At 41.2% G+C, this 22,193-nt stretch overlaps 1 long non-coding RNA gene across 1 annotated transcript in view; it reads right to left on the bottom strand.

Moving 5' to 3' along the window:
* Positions 1-16,635: 16,635 nt before the first annotated feature.
* LOC140637020 (uncharacterized) overlaps positions 16,636-22,193 on the bottom strand; it is a 28,300-nt gene continuing 22,742 nt past the window's right edge. Inside the window, exon 4 of the long non-coding RNA XR_012034269.1 lies at positions 16,636-17,028. This is a non-coding gene — a long non-coding RNA (uncharacterized lncRNA). The remainder of the gene's footprint in view (positions 17,029-22,193) is intronic.

The following is a 22,193-nucleotide window of genomic DNA, read 5'->3' as shown; positions in this document are numbered from 1 at the left end:
AGACTCAGATTCCTGCATATTTTTGCCAGTCATAATTCCAGCCACCACATTGAGATTTTGTGTAGAAAGTATGGAATCATGATACTAAACATAAAACAGTCCACGCTTTGCAGCCCATATTCTTGCACTAGTTCAAAGGCTGTGTTCTTCATGTTGTAAGAAGGCAAAAGCCAAACCAAGATTGGGAAAAATGTTTATATACTCTGACCTCCCAATGATACAAACAAGGGCAGGAAAGCAAGAGAGATTATAAAGAATGCAGAGTAGCAGATTAGCAGTAAGGAAGTTCATGTCTTTATACAGGAGTCCCCCCTTCTCTGTGGGGGATACATTCCTAGACCCCCAGTGGATTCCTGAAACTGTTGATAGTACTGAAGCCTATAGATACTGGGTTTCTTCTATACATACATACTTATGATAGTTTATAAATTCGGCACAGTAAGGGGTACCTGGGTGACTCAGTCTGCCTTTGGAGCAGGTCATAATCTCAGGGTCCTGGGACTGAGCCCTGCTCAGCAGGAAGCCTGCTTCTCCGTCTCCCTCTACCCTTTCTCCCACCAGGCACAGCGCTCTCTCTCTCTCTCTCAAATGAATAAAATCTTTTTTTTAGTGGATCCCTGGGTGGCTCAGTGGTTTGGCGCCTGCCTTTGGCCCAGGGAGTGATCCTGGAGTCCCGGGATCGAGTCCCATGTCAGGCTCCCGGCATGGAGCCTGCTTCTCCCTCTGCCTGTGTCTCTGCCTCTCTCTCCCTCTCTCTGTCTCTGTCTCTCATGAATAAATAATAAAATAAAATCTTTAAAGAAATCTTTTTTTTTAAATTAGGCACAAAATATAGAGAATAGGCACAGTAAGAGATTAACAACAACTAATAATAAAACAGGACAATTATAGCAGTGTACTATAATAAAAGTTACATGAACGTGTTCTCTCTCTCAAAATATCTTGCTGTCCTGTACTCCCCTTTCTTCTTATGATGACTTGAGATGATAAAATACTTACATATGAGATGAAATGAAGAGAGTGACATAGGTACATAAATACTGTGATGTAGCCTTAAGCTACCAAACGTCAGAAGGAGGATTATGTGCTTCCAGACCACTGTTGACCTCAAGTAATAGAAACCACGGAAATGGATGGGTTAGGTGGACTGTTGCACTTGTTCCCCTGGCAGGCTGGCTTTCTGAATCCACTTTTGCCTGAGCCAGTGGTTGGCAACCTGCTCTATGGAGTGCAGGTATATTCTGGTCTGTTCTCCCAGCCATATGATAAGCCAAACAGGATAGCCTCCATCCCAGCAGGAATGGAGGATGACATTTTAGAAGATAAGTTCAAAATAGGAGAGTATTACCAAGCCCATTTGACTTCACAACTAGAGCACATTCTCCAACCCACTTTTGTAATGAAGCCAACATTTTAATCTCCAAAATTATTTCTTAAAAAATAAAATGTAATTAATATCTAAAAATAATCCTAAAAATTTAAATAGAAGAAGAGATGTACTCTTCTGCTGTCATCTTTCATCTACAGTGACTTTTGCTTCGGTCTACCAGTTTTCGGGAGTGCACTGCCAGGGGCTCAGGGCTCGAGGCAAGAGTTCACCAGGCTATTTCTGACTCAGCCTTTACCGACAGCCTCACCCAGGCAATGAGATTACTCATGTTTGTTTGTGCACAGGCTGAGTCCACCACTTCTCCACACTCTCAAGAAAGAGCATCCTCTACACCTCCCAGAACAGTAAATTCGTGGGATCCTGACTGGTATCTACTACACAAATGTTTCTGTGTTAGATACCTGGAAGGATCCTGAGGTTACAAAATAAAAGAAAATTCACAAATTCTTTGGATGATTTCATAAACAAGACTAAAATAAAGGTACACGCAAGAGGTTGTGGACACACACAAGACAGGATTTTTAACTCTAGGGAGGGAGGGGCTTCAAAGAGCATATAAATATTTTTTGTCTTTGAGTAATAGAATATCCAACTATATAGTCTAAGTAGTAAAGGTGTTTATCTTCTCATGTAACAAGAAATGCAGAGACCAGGAAGTGCAGGGTTGGTCTGGATGCCATTAAGAACCAGGTTCCCAAAAAAAAAAAAAGAACCAGGTTCCCAAAAAACCCCCAAACAAACAAACAAACAAACACTTTCCTTTTGTCCTGACCATGGAGTAAGAAGTCTTCACTTACTTTAAATCTTCTCCATTGTGGATTTAATATGAAAGTTCCATTCTCACAGTCATCATTTCTGATCCAGTTGTTCTGGATTTCTCCTGTGACTAAAATACATTTCGTGGTTTGTTGTTATTTTGCTTATTATTATTTTAATTTTTATTATTTTAATAACACACTCAGGCCAAATCCATTTCTTTTCTTTACACTACATGCCTGAAGAAACTTTCAGTTCTGCAGAGGTGACTGAAGGCCCCGCTTATCTCAAGCATTGTTAAGTGCGCCTGCAACAATCATTTTGGAGTAGCAAGATCATTTATTTCCTACTTTAATAAAAATGCCAAGCTAGTTCAACTTCAGTTGTCTTGTACATGTGTTAGGGAGAAAAAGCAAGGTTGCAGTATATTAAAACTGCATTTGTTTGATTACACAGAGTAATACATGTACATTTTAGAAGCTATAGACAATAAAGGAGGTTGTATAAGCCAAAAACGTGAAGAGGGATAAAGACCACTCCCTGGAGTTATGCAGTGCACATCCTATGAGACTGCATATGGCAACTTATTTCTGAACACATAGCGCATAAAAGAAAAAATTCCGCATGAGTCTACCTACCAGCAACAATATTAATATTTTTCTGAGTTTCCTTCCAGTACTTTCTCTAGGTACATTGCGTTTTTAAATTATATTTAACATACATCTGCTTTATAACCTCCTTCACTTAACAATTAATTGTGAACTTTTAAGTATTTAAATATTCTTTTTTTCTCTTTCTTTTTTCACAGTATTTAAATATTCTTAAAAATATCATTCTCAAAAAAAAAAAATATATCATTATCAGGGCAGCCTGGGTGGCTCAGCGGTTATCCCCGCCTGCAGCCCACGGTGTGATCCTGGAGATCCGGGATCGAGTCCCACATCGGGCTCCCTGCATGGAGCCTGCCTCTCCCTCTGCCTGTGTCTCTGCCTCTCTGTCTCTGTGCTTCTCAATAATAAATAAATAAAATCTTTAAAAATATATATAATTCTCAATTGTATCATATTTTATTATTTCATTTAACAAAAACACAGTTGACCCTTGAACAATTTGGGGCCCAATTCCCCTGTGTAGTTGAAAATTCTCATATAACTTTTGACTCCCCAAAAACTTAACTGCTAATAGCCTACTGTTGACAGAGAACCTTACTAATAACGTAAACAACACATATTTTGTACGTTATGTGTATTCTTACAATAAAGTAAGCTAGAGAAAGAAAATGTTATTAAGAAACTCACACAAAAGAGAATACTTTTACAGTACAGTGCAGTATTCATCAAAACAAAAAATCGGGGCACCTGGGTGGTTCAGTGGTTGAGCATCTGCCTTCTGCTCAGGTCGTGATTCCAGGGATTGAGTCCCACAATGCAGGGAGCCTGCTTTTCCCTCTGCCTGTGTCTCTGCCTCTCTCTCTCTCTCTCTCTCTGTGTGTGTCTCATGAATGAATGGATAAAATCTTTTTTTTTTAATCTGTGTATAAGTGGACCCCTGCAGTTCAAACCCATATTGTTCAAGGGTTAACTGCATAGTATTTCCTTAAAATTTTTTGAAAGAGATAGAACACAAGCAAGGGGGGTGGGGGGCAGAAGGAGAGAGAGAGAATCTTGAGCAGAATCTGTGCTGAGTGTGGAGCCCAGTTCAGGGCTCAATCCCACAACCCAGAGATCATGACCCAAGCCAAAATCAAGAGTCAGACACTTAACAACTGAGCCACGAAGTTGCCCCTTTCTAGTATTTTCTACATGCCAATCACTATCCTAAACTCATTAAAAATACTAACTCATGTAATCCTGCACAGCTATCTTTGTTTGCCTCTTCAAACACCTCTACCCTCTTCCACCCTTCTCTGCGCCCCTAGAGGTGGACCTGCATAGACTATGTCAACGACTTTCTGTCCCCTCTCATTTCCTTGGGTTTGGCCCGTAACACATTGTGGTAGATTGGATTGTCATCCCCAACTCTACTCTCTCCCTTTCTCCCTATGTTAGCATTTGCCATGTGAATGTGCCTTCTAGTAGAGTATACAGAAAAGGAATATTTCTACTCCATTTATATTAGGCTCAGCCATGTGACATACTTTGGCCAATGGAATAGTTGTAGGCTTGCAGTGATCAGAAGCCTGAAAAGGACTTGCCTGTCTGGTTTGGCCTTTTGAGTGCTGGCCCCAAAATAAAAGGCCCTCAAAGCTAACCAGAACCCAACCAATCCAGAGCCTGAAGAAGAGCTGCCCAGTCATTCTAGGAGTGAGAAAAACAAATGTTTGCAGTTGATAACCATTGAGATTTAGAACTGTTTGTATATAGCACTATTGCAGCAATGTCAGGCTATTCACAGGTGTCTCAGAAAGATCCTAGAGTTAGGTCAAGGTGTTTATGCAAGCTCAGTGGGCTTTCATCAAACAGCACAGCTCCTCCTTGGAGTGAGGACTTTCTCCCTCTTCCTTTCTTTCCCCCCTTTTCTCTCTCTCCACATTCTAATAGCCGCCCAACTACTTCCTATTATTCCCTACTGTACTAGCTCAAATCCCGCACTATGCTTGTTAATTGCCCTACATCCTGCCCCCCCCCCATCTCTGTAAAGAGTCCCTTTGTTAAATTCTACTCAAATTACCCAGTTTCAGTGTGTCATTGGTCTCCTCTGTGGACTCTGATAAACATGCTCATGAGACTATCCCATGAGGTAGGTACTATTGCAATCATCACTTCACTAACGACACTGGAACTTTACAAGGCCACACAGTAAGTGGCAGAGATTTGAAGCCAAGTGGATCCATGCGGACTTCACTCTGTGACTACAGGTCTACCTAATGGGCTTATCATAGTTTATTTAACTAGCTCCTTATTGTCAGACATTCAGATGGTGCGTATATGTTTGCTATCAGGTTTTTTGTTTGTTTTTCTGTTGTACATACTTCTGTTGTGAGCAATCGCTGCATAAATATTTGCTCATTTTCAGGATAAAGAACATTACTTTTTTTTTTTTTTTTAGATTTTTATTTATTTATGATAGTCACAGAGAGAGAAATAGAGAGAGACAGAGACATAGGCAGAGGGAGAAGCAGGCTCCATGCACAGGGAGCCCGATGTGGGATTCGATCCCGGGTCTCCAGGATCGTGCCCTGGGCCAAAGGCAGGCGCCAAACCGCTGCGCCACCCAGGGATCCCAAGAACATTACTTTTTAAAGATTTATTTATTTATTTGAGAGATAGAGAGGAAAAAAATGCACAAGGTAGAGGAGCAGAGGGAGAGAGAGTATTAAGCAGACTCCACGCTGAGCACAGAGCCAGACCTGGGCTTGATCTCATGATACTGAGATCAGGACCTGAGCCAAAACCAAGAGTCAAATGCTTAACTGACTGCCCCACCCAGGTGCCCCAGGGTTAAGAACATTTTATTTATTTATTTTTTTAAGAGCACTTTTAAAAGTGAAATTATTGAATTAAAGAACATAAATGTCTGTTCTCCAACCCTTTCTTCGTTTTTAAAATTGTTTCTTTTTGACTATAAAAATAACCAGATTTTTTTTTAAGATTTTATTTATTCATGAAAGACAGAGAGAGAGAGAGAGGCAGAGACATAGGCAGAAGGAGAAGCAGGCTACCCCTAGGGAGCCTGATGTGGGACTCGATCCCTGAACCCCAGGATCAGGCCCCGAGCCGAAAGCAGGGTTCAACCGCTGAGCCATCCAGGCATCCAAAAATAACAGATTTGATAAGCACAATTCAAGCACTGCAGAAGTGTGTATTGTAGGACATGAACAACTCTATAATTCCATGCTCTGAGAAAACCATCGACCCAGGATTTGTTAAGTTCTCTTTAAGAACAATTAATAATAATTATTATTGTTTCTTTTTGGAAAACCAGCAAGTGTGTTCTGTGGAAATGTAGAAAAGGAAAAGGAAAAAAAATCATTTGTAATGCACAATTCATGCTGTGTGTGTAAACAAATATAGGACCATATTGTGATACAACCTAGTAACATGCATTTTTCACTTTGCAATACACATTGTTATGAATATTTATCATGTCATTGAATATTCTTCTACAATATCAGCTGCGTCTTACTTCTATAACTACCTTGTATTCTACTGAATAATATAATTCACTGTCATTTGCAATCAGTTCCCTAGAAGTAGATATTTAAGTTGTTTCCCCCTTTTGGCTACAATAAATAAAATTCCCGTGGACAAAGTTATAAAGAGATATTTGCACATAGTTCTGATTATTCCTTTAAAAATATTTCTGGCTAAAGAATTGCTGGATCCAAATGAATGCACGTTGATAAGGCCTTTGATTTATAATACAACCAGCCCTACAGAGAGGCTGCCAATTTAGTCCCCACCAACAAAGGATATTATTGTTTAAAATTTTTTTGCCAGTATGATTAGGTAAAAAAAAGGAGGAGGAGGAGATCTTTTTGGTCTTTATTTACTTTCATTTGCTAACTAAGGAGATAGAACTTTTCCTAATTTTGTTGTCATTTGTACTTCTGTGGCAAATTATGTACTTTCCCGTTTTTCTTTTAGCATGTTTATTTTTTCTTTATGATTTGTAAGAATTCTCTTAAATTGTCATATATGTAGCAAAGGTTTTTTCCACATTGTCATTTCTATTGTACTTTTTTAAAATGGATTTTTCATGCAGTCAAATTTAATGTTTTTACTTTTATGGTGTCTGCTTTTCGTGTTATATTTAGAAAGATTTTCTTCACCCCCAAATCACATAATCATTGATTCTTCATCTAATTCTCTCATAAATTTACTTAAAAAAATTTTTTTTTATTTTTTTATGTTACAGTTAGTAAGCCATCTGAAGTTTATTTTGGTATTTTAGGAGAGATAGGAGCCTAGCTTAAGTTGTGTTCAAATGATCAGCTTATTCTCTCAGCATCATTTATGAAGTAAACCATCATTCCCTAATTGATCTGAACCACCTTTATCATATGCCAAATTCTTGTATATTTCCTGGACTTTTAATTTTGTTTCATTGATTGGATAATTCTGTGCCAACACCTCACTGCTTAAAATACTAAGATTTAATTATTATTATTATATTTTAAATTTTATTTTATTTTTAAATATTTAATTAATTTATTTATTTGAGAGAGAGCGCGCAAGCATGGGGAAGGAGCAAAGAGGGAGAAGAAGGGGGAAAGAATCTCCAGCTGACTCCTCACTGATTGTGGACCCAATGTGGAGCTCCGTCTCACAACCCTGAGATTTTGACCAAACCAAAACTGAGAGTAGGGTGCTCAATCGACTGAGTCACCAGGCACTCCCTGAAATTTTAAGTTTAAACTGCATTCAATGTATTAAGTAGTTTTGAGAAAGCTATCTTTACAATATTGAATTGTTCCATGTAGAAGACAATATTCCATGTTCCACTTATACAGACCCTTTGGGAATGAAAGTACAATTTGTATTTTCTTTTCTTTTTTTTTTTTTAAGATTTTATTTATTTATTCATAGAGACACAGAGGGAGAGAGAGAGAGAGGCAGAGACACAGACAGAAAGAGAAGCAGACTCCACGCAGGGAGTCCGACGCGGGACTCGATCCGGGGTCTCTAGGATCACACCCCGGGCTGCAGGCGGCGCTAAACCGCCGCGCCACCGGGGCTGCCCTCAATTTGTATTTTCTTCACAAAAATCTTTTGCAATTACTTTAAATGCTGGAAGATATGGGAAATTGAAGCTCTATTGTGGATACTTTCAAATTCCAGGGAGCCCTGATTAGGAATCAAAAGACCTGGGACACGTGAGTCGCTCAGTGGTTAAAGCATCCGCCTTTGGCTCAGGTTGTGATCTTGGGAGTCCCAGGATCAAGTCCCACATCAGGCTCCCTGCCTGGAGCCTGCTTCTCCCTCTGCCTGTGTCTCTGCCTCTCTCTCTCTGTGTCTCTCATGAATAAATAAATAAAATCTTAAAAAAAAAAAAAAAAAAGAATCAAAAGACCTAAAAGAGGCTGGCTCAGTTAGTAAAGTATGTGACTTTTGATCTTGGAGTTGTAAGTTCAAGCCCCACATTGAGTGTAGGGATTACTTAAAATAAAGTAAAATCCTGGGCAGCCTGGGTGGTTCAGCGGTTTAGCGCCGCCTTCAGCCCAGGGCGTGATCCTGGAGACCCCGGATCAAGTCTCATGTCAGACTCCCTGCAGGGAGCCTGCTTCTCCCTCTGCCTGTGTCTCTGCCTCTCTCTCTGTGTGTGTCTCTCATGAATAAATAAATAAAATCTTAAAAAAAAAAAAAGTAAAATCCTGAGGTAGTAGGCTGGCTCAGTCAATAGAACATGCAACTTTTGATCTCAGAGTTGGGAGTTCAAGCCCCACCTTGGGTGTAGAGACTACTTTTAATTAACTAGCTAATTAATTAAATAAAACAAAATCTTAAAGAAAAAATCCTTAAAAGATAGGTTTTAGCTATTCACTTAATACTTGGAAAAATTCACAAGACTTTATTCACCCTCAGTTTCCTCAACTGGACTAATAACCCCTACCTTTTCCTACTTTCAGAGTTGGTGTGAGATCACACAAGTACTGCAGTAGAGAGAGCCATGTTAATACAGGGGTGATGTTTGGTCAATATATATCTAACAATGGTAATGTGCGTAGGAGGGATTTTACCATATAAAACAATCTAACCAATTAGTAAATAATTACCCAGTAAAGTGCTCAACTATTTCGCCAGGGCTAAGTGGTTTTTTTCTGGACATGTTACCTTCAGTGCTAAAACCAGGAAAGTCCCAGCAGACCAGGATGCATTGGTCATCTTAGCTGGCAGGCATCCCCTTAGAACTCTGAGACGCTATAATTCCAGAGACAGAACAGGCCCTCGCTCACAAAGTGTTTCCAGTCTAGTGGTAGTGGAGATCTAGTGTTTGCCTATAACATGGTGAGGAAATGTGTACATACTCAATTGCTCCATGAGGACTAGTGGAGCAATAGGACTCTCAAAGAAGGATGACTGGTTTGGGCTGGAGACTCTACTGGAGGTGCCTGAACTAGACATATGAACCAGAGCATATGTGTAGGATGGGACTCCAGATGCGGAGTGAACACAAGGTAAGAATCAGAGTGTTATTGCATGGAAGATATGATTGAGCATTCTGCCCCCAGCCTCACACAAGGGAGGTGCTCAATGAACACAAGTTTATTCGAGTTTGATGTACCTAATTACTCAGAGCTGGGGTATACATGGAGTGTCTGTCCGTTTAGGGTTGCACACTCTGAAGTTCACAAGACTGAACAACTGGAAATGCAGAGCACCACCTAAAAGGCTCTCTTATAAATGAAATAATGTGAAATTTATACAACCAATATGTTTCTCTATTTCCTTTCGCAGTGAGAATTTTGATGCTAAATTTAGTGCCCACCACAACTTTAAGAACTAGTTCCCATTTACTCCTTCCACTTCCTTTAATCAGACATTGTTCCTTCATATCATTGATATATCATAGTTTGCATTGCTTAAAATAAAAAAACATTTCTGGGACTCCTGGGTGGTTCAATGGTTGAGTGTCTGCCTTCGACTCAAGTCGAGATCCTGGGACCCTGGGATTCAGTCCGCATGGGGCTCCCAGCAGGGAGCCTGCTTCTCCCTCTGCCTATGTCTCTGCCTCTCTCTCTCTCTGTATCTCTCATGAATAAATAAATAAAATCTTTAAAAAAAAAAAAGAAAAATATTTCTACGGGCGGGGTGGGGGACACCTGATTGGCTCAGTTGCTGGAGCACATGACTCTTGATCTCAGGGTTGTAAGTTTGAGCCCCATGTTGGCTGTAGAGAGAGATTACATAAAAAAAAAAAAATCTTGGGCGGCGTTGGTGGCTCAGCAGTTTAGCGCCGCCTTCAACCTGGGGTGTGATCCTAGAGTCCGGGGATCCAGTCCCACATCGGGCTCCTGGCATGGAGCCTGCTTCTCTCTCTGTCTGTGTCTCTGCCTCTCTCTCTCTCTCTCTCTCTCTCTGTGTGTGTGTGTGTGTCTCATGAATAAATAAATAAAATCTTTAAAAATAAAATAAAAATAAATCTTTAAAAAAAGTACTACCTGAAAAACACGTTATGAAAAAATTAGAATATAGAGAAAAAGGCGAAGAAAGTTAAAATTTCTGATATTCCCTTTAAATATAGCCACTGTTAATGTTTTAATGTTCTCTCCCCACCCTACACGCCCACCAATGTATTCTTTCTGGATATTGAACTGAATATGTTTTCTTCTTTTTGTTGTTAACATTATTTATTTGAGAGAGAGAGAGTGCACATTAGCAGAGGGAAGGGCAGAGAGAGAAGCAGAGTCTTCGCTGAGCAGAGAGCCTGAAGCCCATGTGCAGTGGGCGGGGGGCCTGGCTCAGGTCTATCCCAGGACCCTGAGATCATGACCTGAGCCAAAGGCAAACACTTAACCAACTGAGCCACCCAGGCACCCCTGAATGTTTTCTAACTTGCTTTTTAAACTTAATACTTCATCAAGGTTTTTCCATTTCAATAAATTGCTTCTGTAGCAGCACTCTTTAGCTGTTACATATCATTTCACTTCATGGTGATACACTAATTTATTTAACTAGTCTCCTACAACAATAGGACCATTGAGATTTCTCTCGGCCTAGTTTTGTTCTGCATTCTGCAGTTGTCTGGTCATTTCCTTGAATCAAGTCCTAAAACTAAAATCACTGGGCTAAAATTTAGACTAAAATCAAAGTCTAAATGTATTTTATATAATATCATTTATAGATTAAAAGGCCAGTTCTTGGGACAAATTGCCGAGGTTCAAATCCTCTATTTTCCACCTCTGTGGTCATGAGTCTTTTCTTTCATCCTTCCAACCCTTGTTTTTCATCCGAAATTAAGACCACAATTGTACCCACTGCATAGGGCTGTTGTGAGGATTTAAGTGAGATGACGTATGGGAAGCACATAGCACAGTATCTGACACAAAATGAGCACTAAATATATTCTACAATTATTTTGCTAAAGGATATCCAGAAAGATAGTAGCAATTTTTACTGATACAAAAGTCATGGCCTTTGAGGGAGCTGATAGGATTTAACTCAAACAAAAGTTAAAAAGTATCAGGATGCCTGGGTTGCTCAGGGGTTGAGCATCTGCCTTGGGCTCAGGGCATGGTCCTGGAGTCTCGGGATCGAGTTCCACATCAGGCTGCGTCGAGGAGCCTGTGTCTTCCTCTGCCTATGTCTCTGTCTCTCTCTCTGTCTCTCATGAATAAATAAATAAAATATTTAATAAATAAATGAATAAAATAAAAGTATCAGTATGTACTGGTTCTTTGCCCACCACAATGATACTGAGCAATGTCCCCACCAATGTCAGCCTATCCTTCCAAGAGTGTTTTAATCTAGTCCCCCTAGTGGCCACGAGACTGAATATTCAAGATAACTAACCCTGTTCTTTCAAGGTTAATTCACAAAGGGAAATAAAACAACTTCGAATTTTTTTAATTTTTATTTTATTTATTTTTAAAGATTTTATTTATTTATTCATGAGAGACACAGAGAGAGAGAGGCAGAGACACAGGCAGAGGGAAAAGCAGGCGCCCTGCAGGGAGCCCGACGTGGGACTCAATTCCCGGTCTCCAGGATCACACCCTGGGTTGAAGGTGGCGCTAAACCGCTGAGCCACCAGGGCTGCCCTCCACTTTTTTTTTTTAATAGAAAATTTGTAGTGGCCCAAGTAACACCTTCAAGATCATCTCAGGTCTCTGCCTTCAGAGTTGCTAGCTTACTTTCCCAGATAGCTGTAGTTTGTCCCTGGTGAAGAAGAATAAATCTGGCTAAAGCAGTGGTTCTCAATCTTTGCTAAGCCTCAGTATCCTTTTTTTTTTTTTTTTTTTTGTAAGGATTTTATTCATTTATTCATGAGAGAGACAGAGAGAGAGAGAGAGAGAAAGAGAGAGGCAGGGACACAGGCAGAAGGAGAAGCAGGCTCCACACAGGGAGCCCAACGTGGGACTCGATCCCAGGAGTCCAGGATCACACCCTGGGCCTAAGGCAGGCGCTCAACAACTGAGCCACCCAGGGATCCCCTAAACCTCAGTATCCTGAAAAATAGAGGTTCTCCAGAGATTCTGGTTTAATCAGACAGTAGTATGGCTGAGTATCAGAATTTTAAAAGGCTGTCTAGGAAATTCTAATGTTCAGCTGAGGCTAGAGACAGTTGGCAAGAATGACCTCAAATTCCTCTTAACCTCTTTTCCATTTATTCTTCAACCGGACGGGCTATGGAGAAGTTGCTTCCTCTCTCACCAATGCCTCTCCTCATAGGAGAATTCCAAAGAGAATAAACAACAAGCATGAATAACTCCTCTGGGTCTAACCTCCCATTGCCTCTACCTGGTTAGAAATAAAGTGTGAGCCACATAAGTAATTTAAATTTTTCTGGTTAGCCACATTTAACAAGGGAAAAAGAAACAGGTGAAATAATTTTAATAATTTTTAAAATTTAACCCAAACATATCCAAAACAATATCATTTCTTTCAAGATTTTATTTATTTGAAAGAGAGAGAAAGAGCAAAAGCAAGGGGAGGGGCAGAGAGAGAGAGAGCAGCAGGCTCCCCTTAGAGCAGGGAACCCGATGCGGGGCTCAATCCCAGGACCCCGGGATCATGACTTGAGCCGAAGGCAGACACTTAACCAACTGAGCCACCAAGGTGTCCCCAAACTAAAATCATTTCAGTGTGTAATTAATATGCAACATTATTAATGAGCTCTTTTACTTTTTTTTCACAGGAGGTCTTCAAAATCTGGTGATATTTTACACTCAAAGTATATATCAACTAGACAAGCCATTTGAAGTGTTCAAGAGCCATGTGTGGCTAGTGGCTGCCATATTGGACAGCACAGGGCTAGGGATTAAATGCAAATGAAATAACTTGGTAGGGCTCAGGCTCCCTTAAAATGGAGATATTTGTAGTGCTGCTCCTTGACTTTGCCACAAGGATCAATGAAATGCCTATTACAGTGCTGGTGTTAGTGAGCTCTCAGCAATGTGTAGTTTCTCCTGTGCTAAGGGGAAGAGATGCATAGGGTTAGGTGGTAGATGAAATAAATCCTCTTATCTCTCTAAAACAGGATTTTTTTGGGGGGATGCCTGGGTGGCTCAGATGGTTGACCATCTGTCTTCTGCTCAAGTCATGATCCTGGGGTCCTGGGATTGAGCCCCCTGCCTTGGGGCTCCCTGCTCAGCGGGGAGTCTGCTTCTCCCTCTCCCTCTGCTGCTCCTGCTTGTGCACTCACTCTCTCTGTCAAATAAATAAATAAAATATTTAAAAATAAATAAAACAGGGTTATTTTCAATATGCTTAACCCATCTTCCCTTTTGCTAACCACAAAAAGCTCATGCTTTCCTTCTGTGATATTTTTTATTTCAAAATACAATTAAAAAATTCAATATCATGACTAAAAATAGAAGAAATAGCACAAAAATTGCTTTGCTGTCACTCTCCCTCCTCCAACCTAGAGGTATGTGCCCTCCCTCCCCTTCCTATTGTAAATTCTGCTCTAAAACACCTTTCTCATTTCCAGGCTGCTGTATAAACTTCAGATGAGCCTTATGTTCATGTGAGGTTTTTAAGTTTAAAGTCATTTATTTATCATTACAAAAATGTATGTTCCCTCAGTGAAAATCAGAAAATACAGAAAAACAGCACAAATTGGAACCACCAGTTCTGCGCCATCCACAGGATAAGCACACTAATACCTGGGGTTGATCCTTGGAGCAGCTGTTTCCAATCCTGGCTGTTCATTGGGATCACCTGAGCATTCTAAGCTACATGATGCCCATCCCCATCCCCAGAGACTGGGATTAAATTGGACTGGGTGCCACCTGGGCACCAGGATTTGATTTTAATGCACCTGACTGGCTCAGTTGGTGGAGCATGCAACTCTTGATCTTGGGGTTGTAAGCTCGAGTCCTACACTGGGTATAGAGATTAGTTTGAAAAGAAAAAAAAATTTTGTTTTTTTTTTTAGATTTTATTTATTTGAGAGAGAGGGAGCACTTGAGCAGGGGGGAGGGGCAGAGGCAGCAGCTTGACCCCGATGAACCCCCTAGGTGCCAAATTTCTCTTTAAAAAAAAAAGGGGGGAACCCTGGGTGGCACAGCGGTTTAGCGCCTGCCTTTGGCCCAGGGCGCGATCCTGGAGACCCGGGATCGAGTCCCGCGTCGGGCTCCCGGTGCATGGAGCCTGCTTCTCCCTCTGCCTGTGTCTCTGCCTCTCTCTCTCTGTGTGTGACTATCATAAGTAAATAAAAATTTAAAAAATAATAAAAATTAAAAAAAAGATTTTATTTATTTATTCATGAGAGACACAGTGAGAGAGGCAGGGACATAGGCAGAGGGAGAAGCAGGCTCCCCATGGAGAGCCTGATGTGGGATTTGATGCCAGGACCCCGAGATCACGACCTGAGCCAAAGACAGATGCTCAACCACTGAGCCACCCAGGTGCCCCTAAAAATAAAATCTTAAAAAAATAAAAAATAAATAAATGCTCCCCAGGTGAATTCTAATTAGCACCCAAGGTGAGAACCAGTGTTCTAGAGCTGCAAGTCTCAGGTTTCAATGCTCATGCCAATCATGGTGACCTCATCAAAATGTAGATTCTTTCTTTCTTTTTTTTTTTTTTTTAAGATTTTGTTTATTTATTCATGAGAGAGAGAGAGAGACAGACGGACAGAGACATAGGCAGAGGGAGAAGCAGGCTCCCTCTGGGGAACCTGATGTGGGACTTAATCCCAGGACCCCGTGATTGTGTCCTGAGCCAAAGGCAGATGCTCAACCACTGAGCCACCTAGATGCCTCAAAATGCAGATTCTGATTGAATAGGTCTGGAGTGGGGCCCCAGATTCTAATTCCTATTAAAAGTGATGCTGTAGCAGTAGGTCTACCAACCATATTTTTAATATTCCAGACTCTTAGCCATGCCTAGATATCTAGATGTGCTTTCTTTCTTTTTTAAAGATTTTATTCATTTATTTGAGAGAGAAGGGAGAGAGAGAGAATGAAAGAGACCAGGAGCAGGGGGAAGGGCAGAGGGACAAGCAGGTTCCCCCCCCGCCCCCCCAGCCCGAGCCAGGGAGCCCTACATGGGGCTCTATCCCAGGACCCAAGCCAAAGACAGATGCTCAACTGACTGAGCCACCCAGGAGCCCTTGATGTACTTTTTTCTCTAAAAATTCTTACCATAGTCCTGTTTTTATAACCTGCTTTTTAAAGATCAGTGGTTCATTATGACCTCCTTTGCATTAAAAAAAAATGCACTTCTGCAAGATCATTCTAATTCATTACATGAGACTTCATTTTAAGGAGATACTACTGTAGGTCACTTAGTACAGTGCTTTTGGGAGTGTGGGTTGCAGCTGGTGTATCATATAGTCTGGAAAGTTTAATCCTTGCCTCTATTCTGATGACGTAGATCAGAGATACAGCTCTACAAACAATTCTTAATATATTATCCCTCTCTCCTCTTCCCTCTTCCCAGAGACTTTAAGAACCACTGATTTAACAATTTCGTATTTTAAGGGCACTCAATTTCTGACTTTTTCAGGCAAATATAGCAAAAAAAAAATTCTGGGGGAAAAAGGTCACATCAATCTCATGAAGTAAGTGTTATTATGGTCTCCATTTTACAAATAAGTAAAATTTTCATGTGTAAAAATTTGCCCATGAGATTCTCTCACTTCATTGGAGAATCCTCAAAATTCTGATTTAACCCTTTTGTACTTGTGGAAAGGACAACAGTGTTTTCTAGATAAAGCCAAGCTCAGAGCACTGGGCACACTCGCAGCCCTGCCAGATTCCCATGCTGAGGAGCAAGACCCCAGACAGAGCCACATGTCTTCCATGGCCACTGGCAAAGGACCAAGGAAGCTAATGCAAGGCCAGCCAGTAAGTGGCCAAGCCAGCAGCCTACGAGGAGCTCTGCTATAAAAACCCCTGCTCATTAGACAGGAGGCAGTACCCTGAGACATAGAGGCTGTAGAGGCCCAGAACCCTCAAAAAGTGGCAGCTGGGAGAGGACAGAAGCCATGAGGCAGAAAAAAGAAGAGGAGAGGTGAACTGACAGCAACAGAAGTATCAGAAGCAGAAGCAGAAGAGGGCTGTGTCATGCTAAGAAGTAGGCACTCTCCTGCCAAGGTCGGATCAAGTCACTGTCCTCTGAGCTCTGGGTCCTGGGCCCCCTCCTGGGCTCTGAACTGTGTTCCAGTGACACTCAGCTAGAAAGCCACTCTAGGTGCCTCCAGAGCCCTGATCCCCACAATTACTCTGGGGACTCTTCTTGATAATTGTGTGCCCTCCCCAATAAGGGAAGGGAATTATTTAAGGTAAATCAAAAAAGACTTCATCAAAAAAAGAAAAAAAGACTTCATCACAAGCAAAAGAGTCTAACACATGCTCCCAGTTATTACATTTTGTGACCAAATAATTTAAAATCTGATTTTAATGAGAAGAGTGAAAACAGGTGATTGAATGAAGTAGAGACTGGGGGAATCCCCGGGGAAGGAAGCGAGAGGAAAGACATTGCAAAGAGGGAGGGGGAGATGGGAACAGACCTTTTTATTAGCAGTGAGTCTAGACTATTCCTGGAATGTTCGACTGACTGGTCAGAAAGAGGACCCAACTGGTGGCCAGAGTCAGAGGAAAGGGAAGCTGAGCAGCACAGCATTGTCCAGAAGGTGCTCAGGGGTCAGTGTGATGACCAGAGCCAGCCAGATGGTGCAGGAAGCAGGTGACTCCCCCGAAGTGGCCTTTGCTCTGTTGATGGCCAATCAGAAGTAGTAACTAGATTTGCCCACCTGGAGTCCAGTCTTTCCATCTGGAACAAGAATAAAGATAACAGTGCACTTTCAGGAGACAGAACTCAGGCATCCCAAAAGTCCCCACCATTTCCCCTAAGACAAGAGATGTAGAAGCAGGAACAGGAGAGTCAAGGATCAGCAGCTTTCTGTGAGCAGTGGGCTGACTGGTTGATACAAGTCCCCAGCTACCACCTAACTCCCAGATAAGCCTGGATTTTACACGTGTCTCCCAAATATCTGTCCCTATTTAGTGACATAAGAATAATAACAATAGCGAGTATGTGGGAAGTCCTTAATGCGGGCCGGATACCATGTCATAAGCCTCAAACCCATTATCTCATTTCATTTTTACATCAGCCTTATGAAGTGGGTGCTAAGACCGTCCTCACATTACAGATAAGCTGATGCTTAGAGAGGCTCATTAATTTGACCGATATCATAGAACTAATTAGAGTAGAAATGGGATTTCCACAGTATCTGTCCGAATCCAGAGTCTGTTCTTGGTCACTTGAGTCATACTGACTCTAATCAATTGTAATATTAAAAGGTAGTATAGGGGGGCACTTGGGTGGCTCGGTGGTTGAGCATCTGCCTTTGGCTCAGGTCATGATCCCGGGGCTCTGGGATCCCCACAGAGAGCCTGCTTCTCTCTCTACCTATGTCTCTGCCTCTTTCTCTGTGTCTCTCATGAATAAATAATTAAAATCTTAAAATGAAAATGTAAAAAAGGTAGTATAGAGATGATCTAAATTTAAAACTCCATTTACCATATGAAAACATGTTCAAAATATCCCCATTTCATAGAGTTGTGGACTTGGGAAATTACAAGGGTAATCCAGGCACCCATTTGGCAACCGATGGTGAAGTCAAGCACCTAGAGGCAGCAACTTTCACTTGTAAACATTGCCAGATGTTTCTCATTTATAATGTCCTGAACTCTTTCCAGAACCTTCCACCCCAGCATTTTTCCTGATGGTAGATAAACCCTGAGAAACCATTAGGTCTTGAATTAGATGAGGCAAATCAAGCTGGTATAGTGAACTCAACACCATCTTTCATCAGAAAAAGATATCAGCAAGTCCCTAAACCAACACAGGGCTTTTCTGTTTATCAGCAAGTGGCAACTCCAGACCTCCTTCCAGTGGTGCAGAGAGGGCCTCACGTATTTCCTCTAGGGAAGTCTCTACAAAGGTGACTAGGGAGACCACAGAATTATGGGGCCAAGTCTGAGAACTGTGGAGAAAGGAGTGGTAGAAATTCCTTTTATTTTATCCTATTTTATCAGGCCGGCTGAAGAGAAACATGGTCTGTTGAACTAAATTCTTATCCAAACAATACAATTAACTTCCTCCTCCTCCTTTTCCTTTTCCTTCTCCTCCTTTTCCGGCTCCCTGAAGCTTCCAGAAAGTAAATTTTACATCTTTCATTCAATATCACTTCTGTGCCTGCTGAGACTAGCGTGCGTCTGCTTAGAGATAGGCCTCACCCTACCAACTATGATTGGATTTGAAAGATGGTGAAGGGCCAATCTGTCCAAGTGCTGGACACTTATTTTTCAAATATACTTGCCAGTGCTGTGAAACTATTCAAAAGCATCAGAGAAAAAGCAAGCTTTCAGATCCTTTTTTGCAAAAGTAGTGTTATATTGATAGCAAAACCTGAAAAACACAGCACCCAAAAGAAAACTACAAATTTCACTCTTGAATATGGATTTTAAAAATCTGAAAGAGCCAACATTAATTTCTGATAAAATATTTCCGTAAAAAAGAGGAATATCTTCTTAACATATGTATGCAGTCACACCAGAGCCAGCATCAGACTTTTTTTTTTTTTTTAAGATTTTATTTATTTATTCATGAGAGACTCAGGCAGAGACACAGGCAGAGGGAGAAGCAGGCTCCCTGCAGAGGGGACTCGATCCACAGGACCACAGGACCACTATCTGAGCCAAAGGCAGATGCTCAACCACTGAGCCACCCAGGTGCCCCGAGCCAGCCTCATGCTTAATCGTGAAATACTAAAAGGACATCCAGTAAATCTAAGAAAAAGACAAAGATGCCCTCACCGCCGCTATTATAAATTTCATGTTGTAGTGGAGGTATAAACCAATACAATTACAGAAGGGAAAGAAATAAGAAGTATAAAAATTAGTAAGGGAAAGAAAATGTTCATTATTTGCAGATTTATGATTTTACACCTTGAAACCTTAAAGGTAAAAAAATGCACTACAGTGTCTAAACGCAAAATAAATATACCAAAATGGGCAGCCCTCCTATCAGTAAATGACTCAGATCCGAGAAAATAGAAGTCCAAGGTGGTAGTGGGAAAGATAAGAATCAAACCAATTTGCACTGCAGAATCCCCCACAGGCTCAGGAATTGGTGGGACCCGTTCCCTTTGGAAATGAAGGAAGTATTAAAGCAAAGAGAACTGATTGAAATACTGTTTGGGAAGCAGTTAGAGCCCTTAAATGTCCTCCCAATTGCCTGCCTCGCCATAGCAGAAGACTGGAGGTTTATACTCTGGAAAGGGAAAACCGGGGAGGTCTCTAGCTTGGAGGGCATTAGGCACACTTGAGGGCAAGGGTGCCAGAGAGAAAACCAGACTAAATGTAAGTATTAGTTGCTGAAACTTCTGCTTTCTTTCACCTCTGCTCCTAGAAGATAGCAACCTGGCTTTATTCTTTCCAGAAGGTTGGAAAAGACTAACCTGGGGAATCCAACCAGCTCACAAGGAAAGACATAAAGCTATAGACAAGGGTCTTCCCCAGTGAAACCATCCAGCCAGAACATGCTACAAATCCTTCCCTACACCTGCAAAGCTTCCAATCAGCTTAAATAGGAGCAGATGACCAAAGATCGCCAGGCATCTGAGGAAAACTAACATGCAGCATGAAAACCAAATGTGCAAACAGAAAAAGGAAGTCAGAGGAAATGGATTATGCCATTATGTAAGGAGAGAAACATGAAAACAAGGACAATAAAAACCATTATTAATATCCTTAGAAAATAAGAAACTATTGTGACATTGCATCCACAAAATAAGAATAGAATGCTCTAAAAAATAGAAAAAGAAGAGCTTTGGGAATTTTTTTTAAAGATTTTATTTGAGACAGAATGCATACCCGTGAGCAAGGGGTGAGGGGGACAGAGGGACAAGCAGACTTCCCACTGAGTGGGGAGCCCCATGCAGGCCTGAATCCCAGGACTCGGATCCCAGAGATCATGACCTGAGCCGAAGGCAGATGTTTAACCAACTGAGCCACCCAGGCACCCCAGAGCTTTTGGAATTTAAAGACATGCTATCAGAGATTTGTTTTTAATTTACAGAAGCTTTGGAAGATGGTATGGAGGGCAGCCTGGGTGGCTCAGCGGTTTAGCGGTTTAGCGCTGCCTTCAGCCCAGGGTGTGATCCTGGAGACCCAGGATCAAGTCCCACATTGGGTTCCCTGCGTGGAGCCTGCTGCTCTCTCTGCCTGTGTCTCTGCCTCTCTCTCTCTCTCTCTCTGTGTGTCTCTCATGAATAAATAAATAAAATCTTTAAAAAAAATTTTAATTAAAAAAAAAAAAAAGATGGTATGGAGAAAACCTCCAAGAGTGTAAAGCCCAAAGACAAAAGTAGATGGCAAATATGAGAGGAAATATAAGAAAGTTAGAACCCTCGTCCCAGAGGTCCAATACAGAACCACAGGATTCCAGAAAGAATAAACAGTGAACATAAAAGGGAGGGAATTATTGAAGAAATATTCCCAGAACTTATTGAAAAAATTTTCCAGACCTGGAGAGCATGAGTTTCCAAATTAAAAGTGTTCAACACGAAGAATTAAAATATACCTGTACTTACATATATCATTGTAAAATTTCAGGCAATGAAGACAAACAAGCAAACAAAAAATCCTCCAAATTTCTAGTGAGGAAAACAAAAGACCCATATAAAAGATCAGGGAATAAAGATGGTTTCTGACTCCTACCACAGGAAGCTAGACGGCAACAGAACAATGTTATCGAAATTCTAGAGTGGCTTTCAACTTAAGAGTTTTATGCTCCTAATACCATTACTCAAGTATGGGAGTCAGATAGAGACATTTGTAGATGTGAAAAAATGTACCTCCAAAGCACTCTTCCTTATAAAGCAATTGAAGGATATGCTTCACCAAAACGTGATAGTAAACAAAAAAAAAAGAAAAAGAAAAAGAAAAAAGGAAGACCTAATGTCCTCAAAACTGGAGTTCTATCACAGGAGACAGGCTGAGGGAATCCCCAGGACAAAGGACAAAAGGAGGCAAACATGCACCAGGCATACAGAACAAGTCCAGATGTTTTTCAGGAAGATAAAATTGATAAAATAGTAACTCTTGAGAAGAGATTTATAAACTAGTAAAGAATTTGAAGTGGAATTAATTATAAAAACATTAAGAAAAACAACTAAACAAACTGGGAAAGAAACAATTTTCCAGGGAAAATGAAGACTGGGGACGCCTAAGTGGCTCAGCAATTGAGTTTCTGCCTTCGGCCCAGGGCGTGATCCCAAAGTCCCAGGATCGAGTCCCACGTCGGGCTCCTTGCATGGAGCCTGCTTCTCCCTCTGCCTGTGTCTCTGCCTCTCTCTCTCTGTATCTTTCATGAATAAATAAATAAAATCTTTAAAAGAAGAAAAAGAGAAAATGAAGGCTGAATACTAAAACACATTATAAGTCTACCTATTTGAAACAATTTGGGGCTGGTTCAGGAATACACAAACAATTATAATAAATTAAAGGGTTTAGGAAAAGTTCCACATACACATGATAATTTAAAATTTAACTTGGGGGGGGGTGCCTGGGTGCATCCCTCGGTTAAGTGTCTGCCTTCAGCTCAGGTCATGATCCCAGGGTCCTGGGATAAGGCATTGGGCTCCCTGCTCAGGGGGAGTCTGCTTGTCCCTTTACCTCTGTCTGTTCCTCTCTGTGTGTGGCTCTCATGAATAAATAAAAATTTTAAAAAATTTTTTAAAAACTTGGGCAGCCCTGGTGGTGCAGCAGTTTAGCGCCGCCTGCAGCCCGGGGTGTGATCCTGGAGACCCTGGATCGAGTTCCACATCAGGCTCCCTGCATGGAGCCTGTTTCTGCCTCTGCCTGTGTCTCTGCACCTCTCTATCTCTCTGTCTCTATGAATAAATAAATAAAATCTTAAAAAAAAAAAAA

The sequence above is a fragment of the Canis lupus genome, chromosome 7 (assembly GCF_048164855.1).
Source record: "Canis lupus baileyi chromosome 7, mCanLup2.hap1, whole genome shotgun sequence".
NCBI lineage: Eukaryota > Metazoa > Chordata > Mammalia > Carnivora > Canidae > Canis > Canis lupus.
Note: the sequence above shows the minus strand (reverse complement) of the source record. Positions and strands in the feature narration are given on the sequence as shown.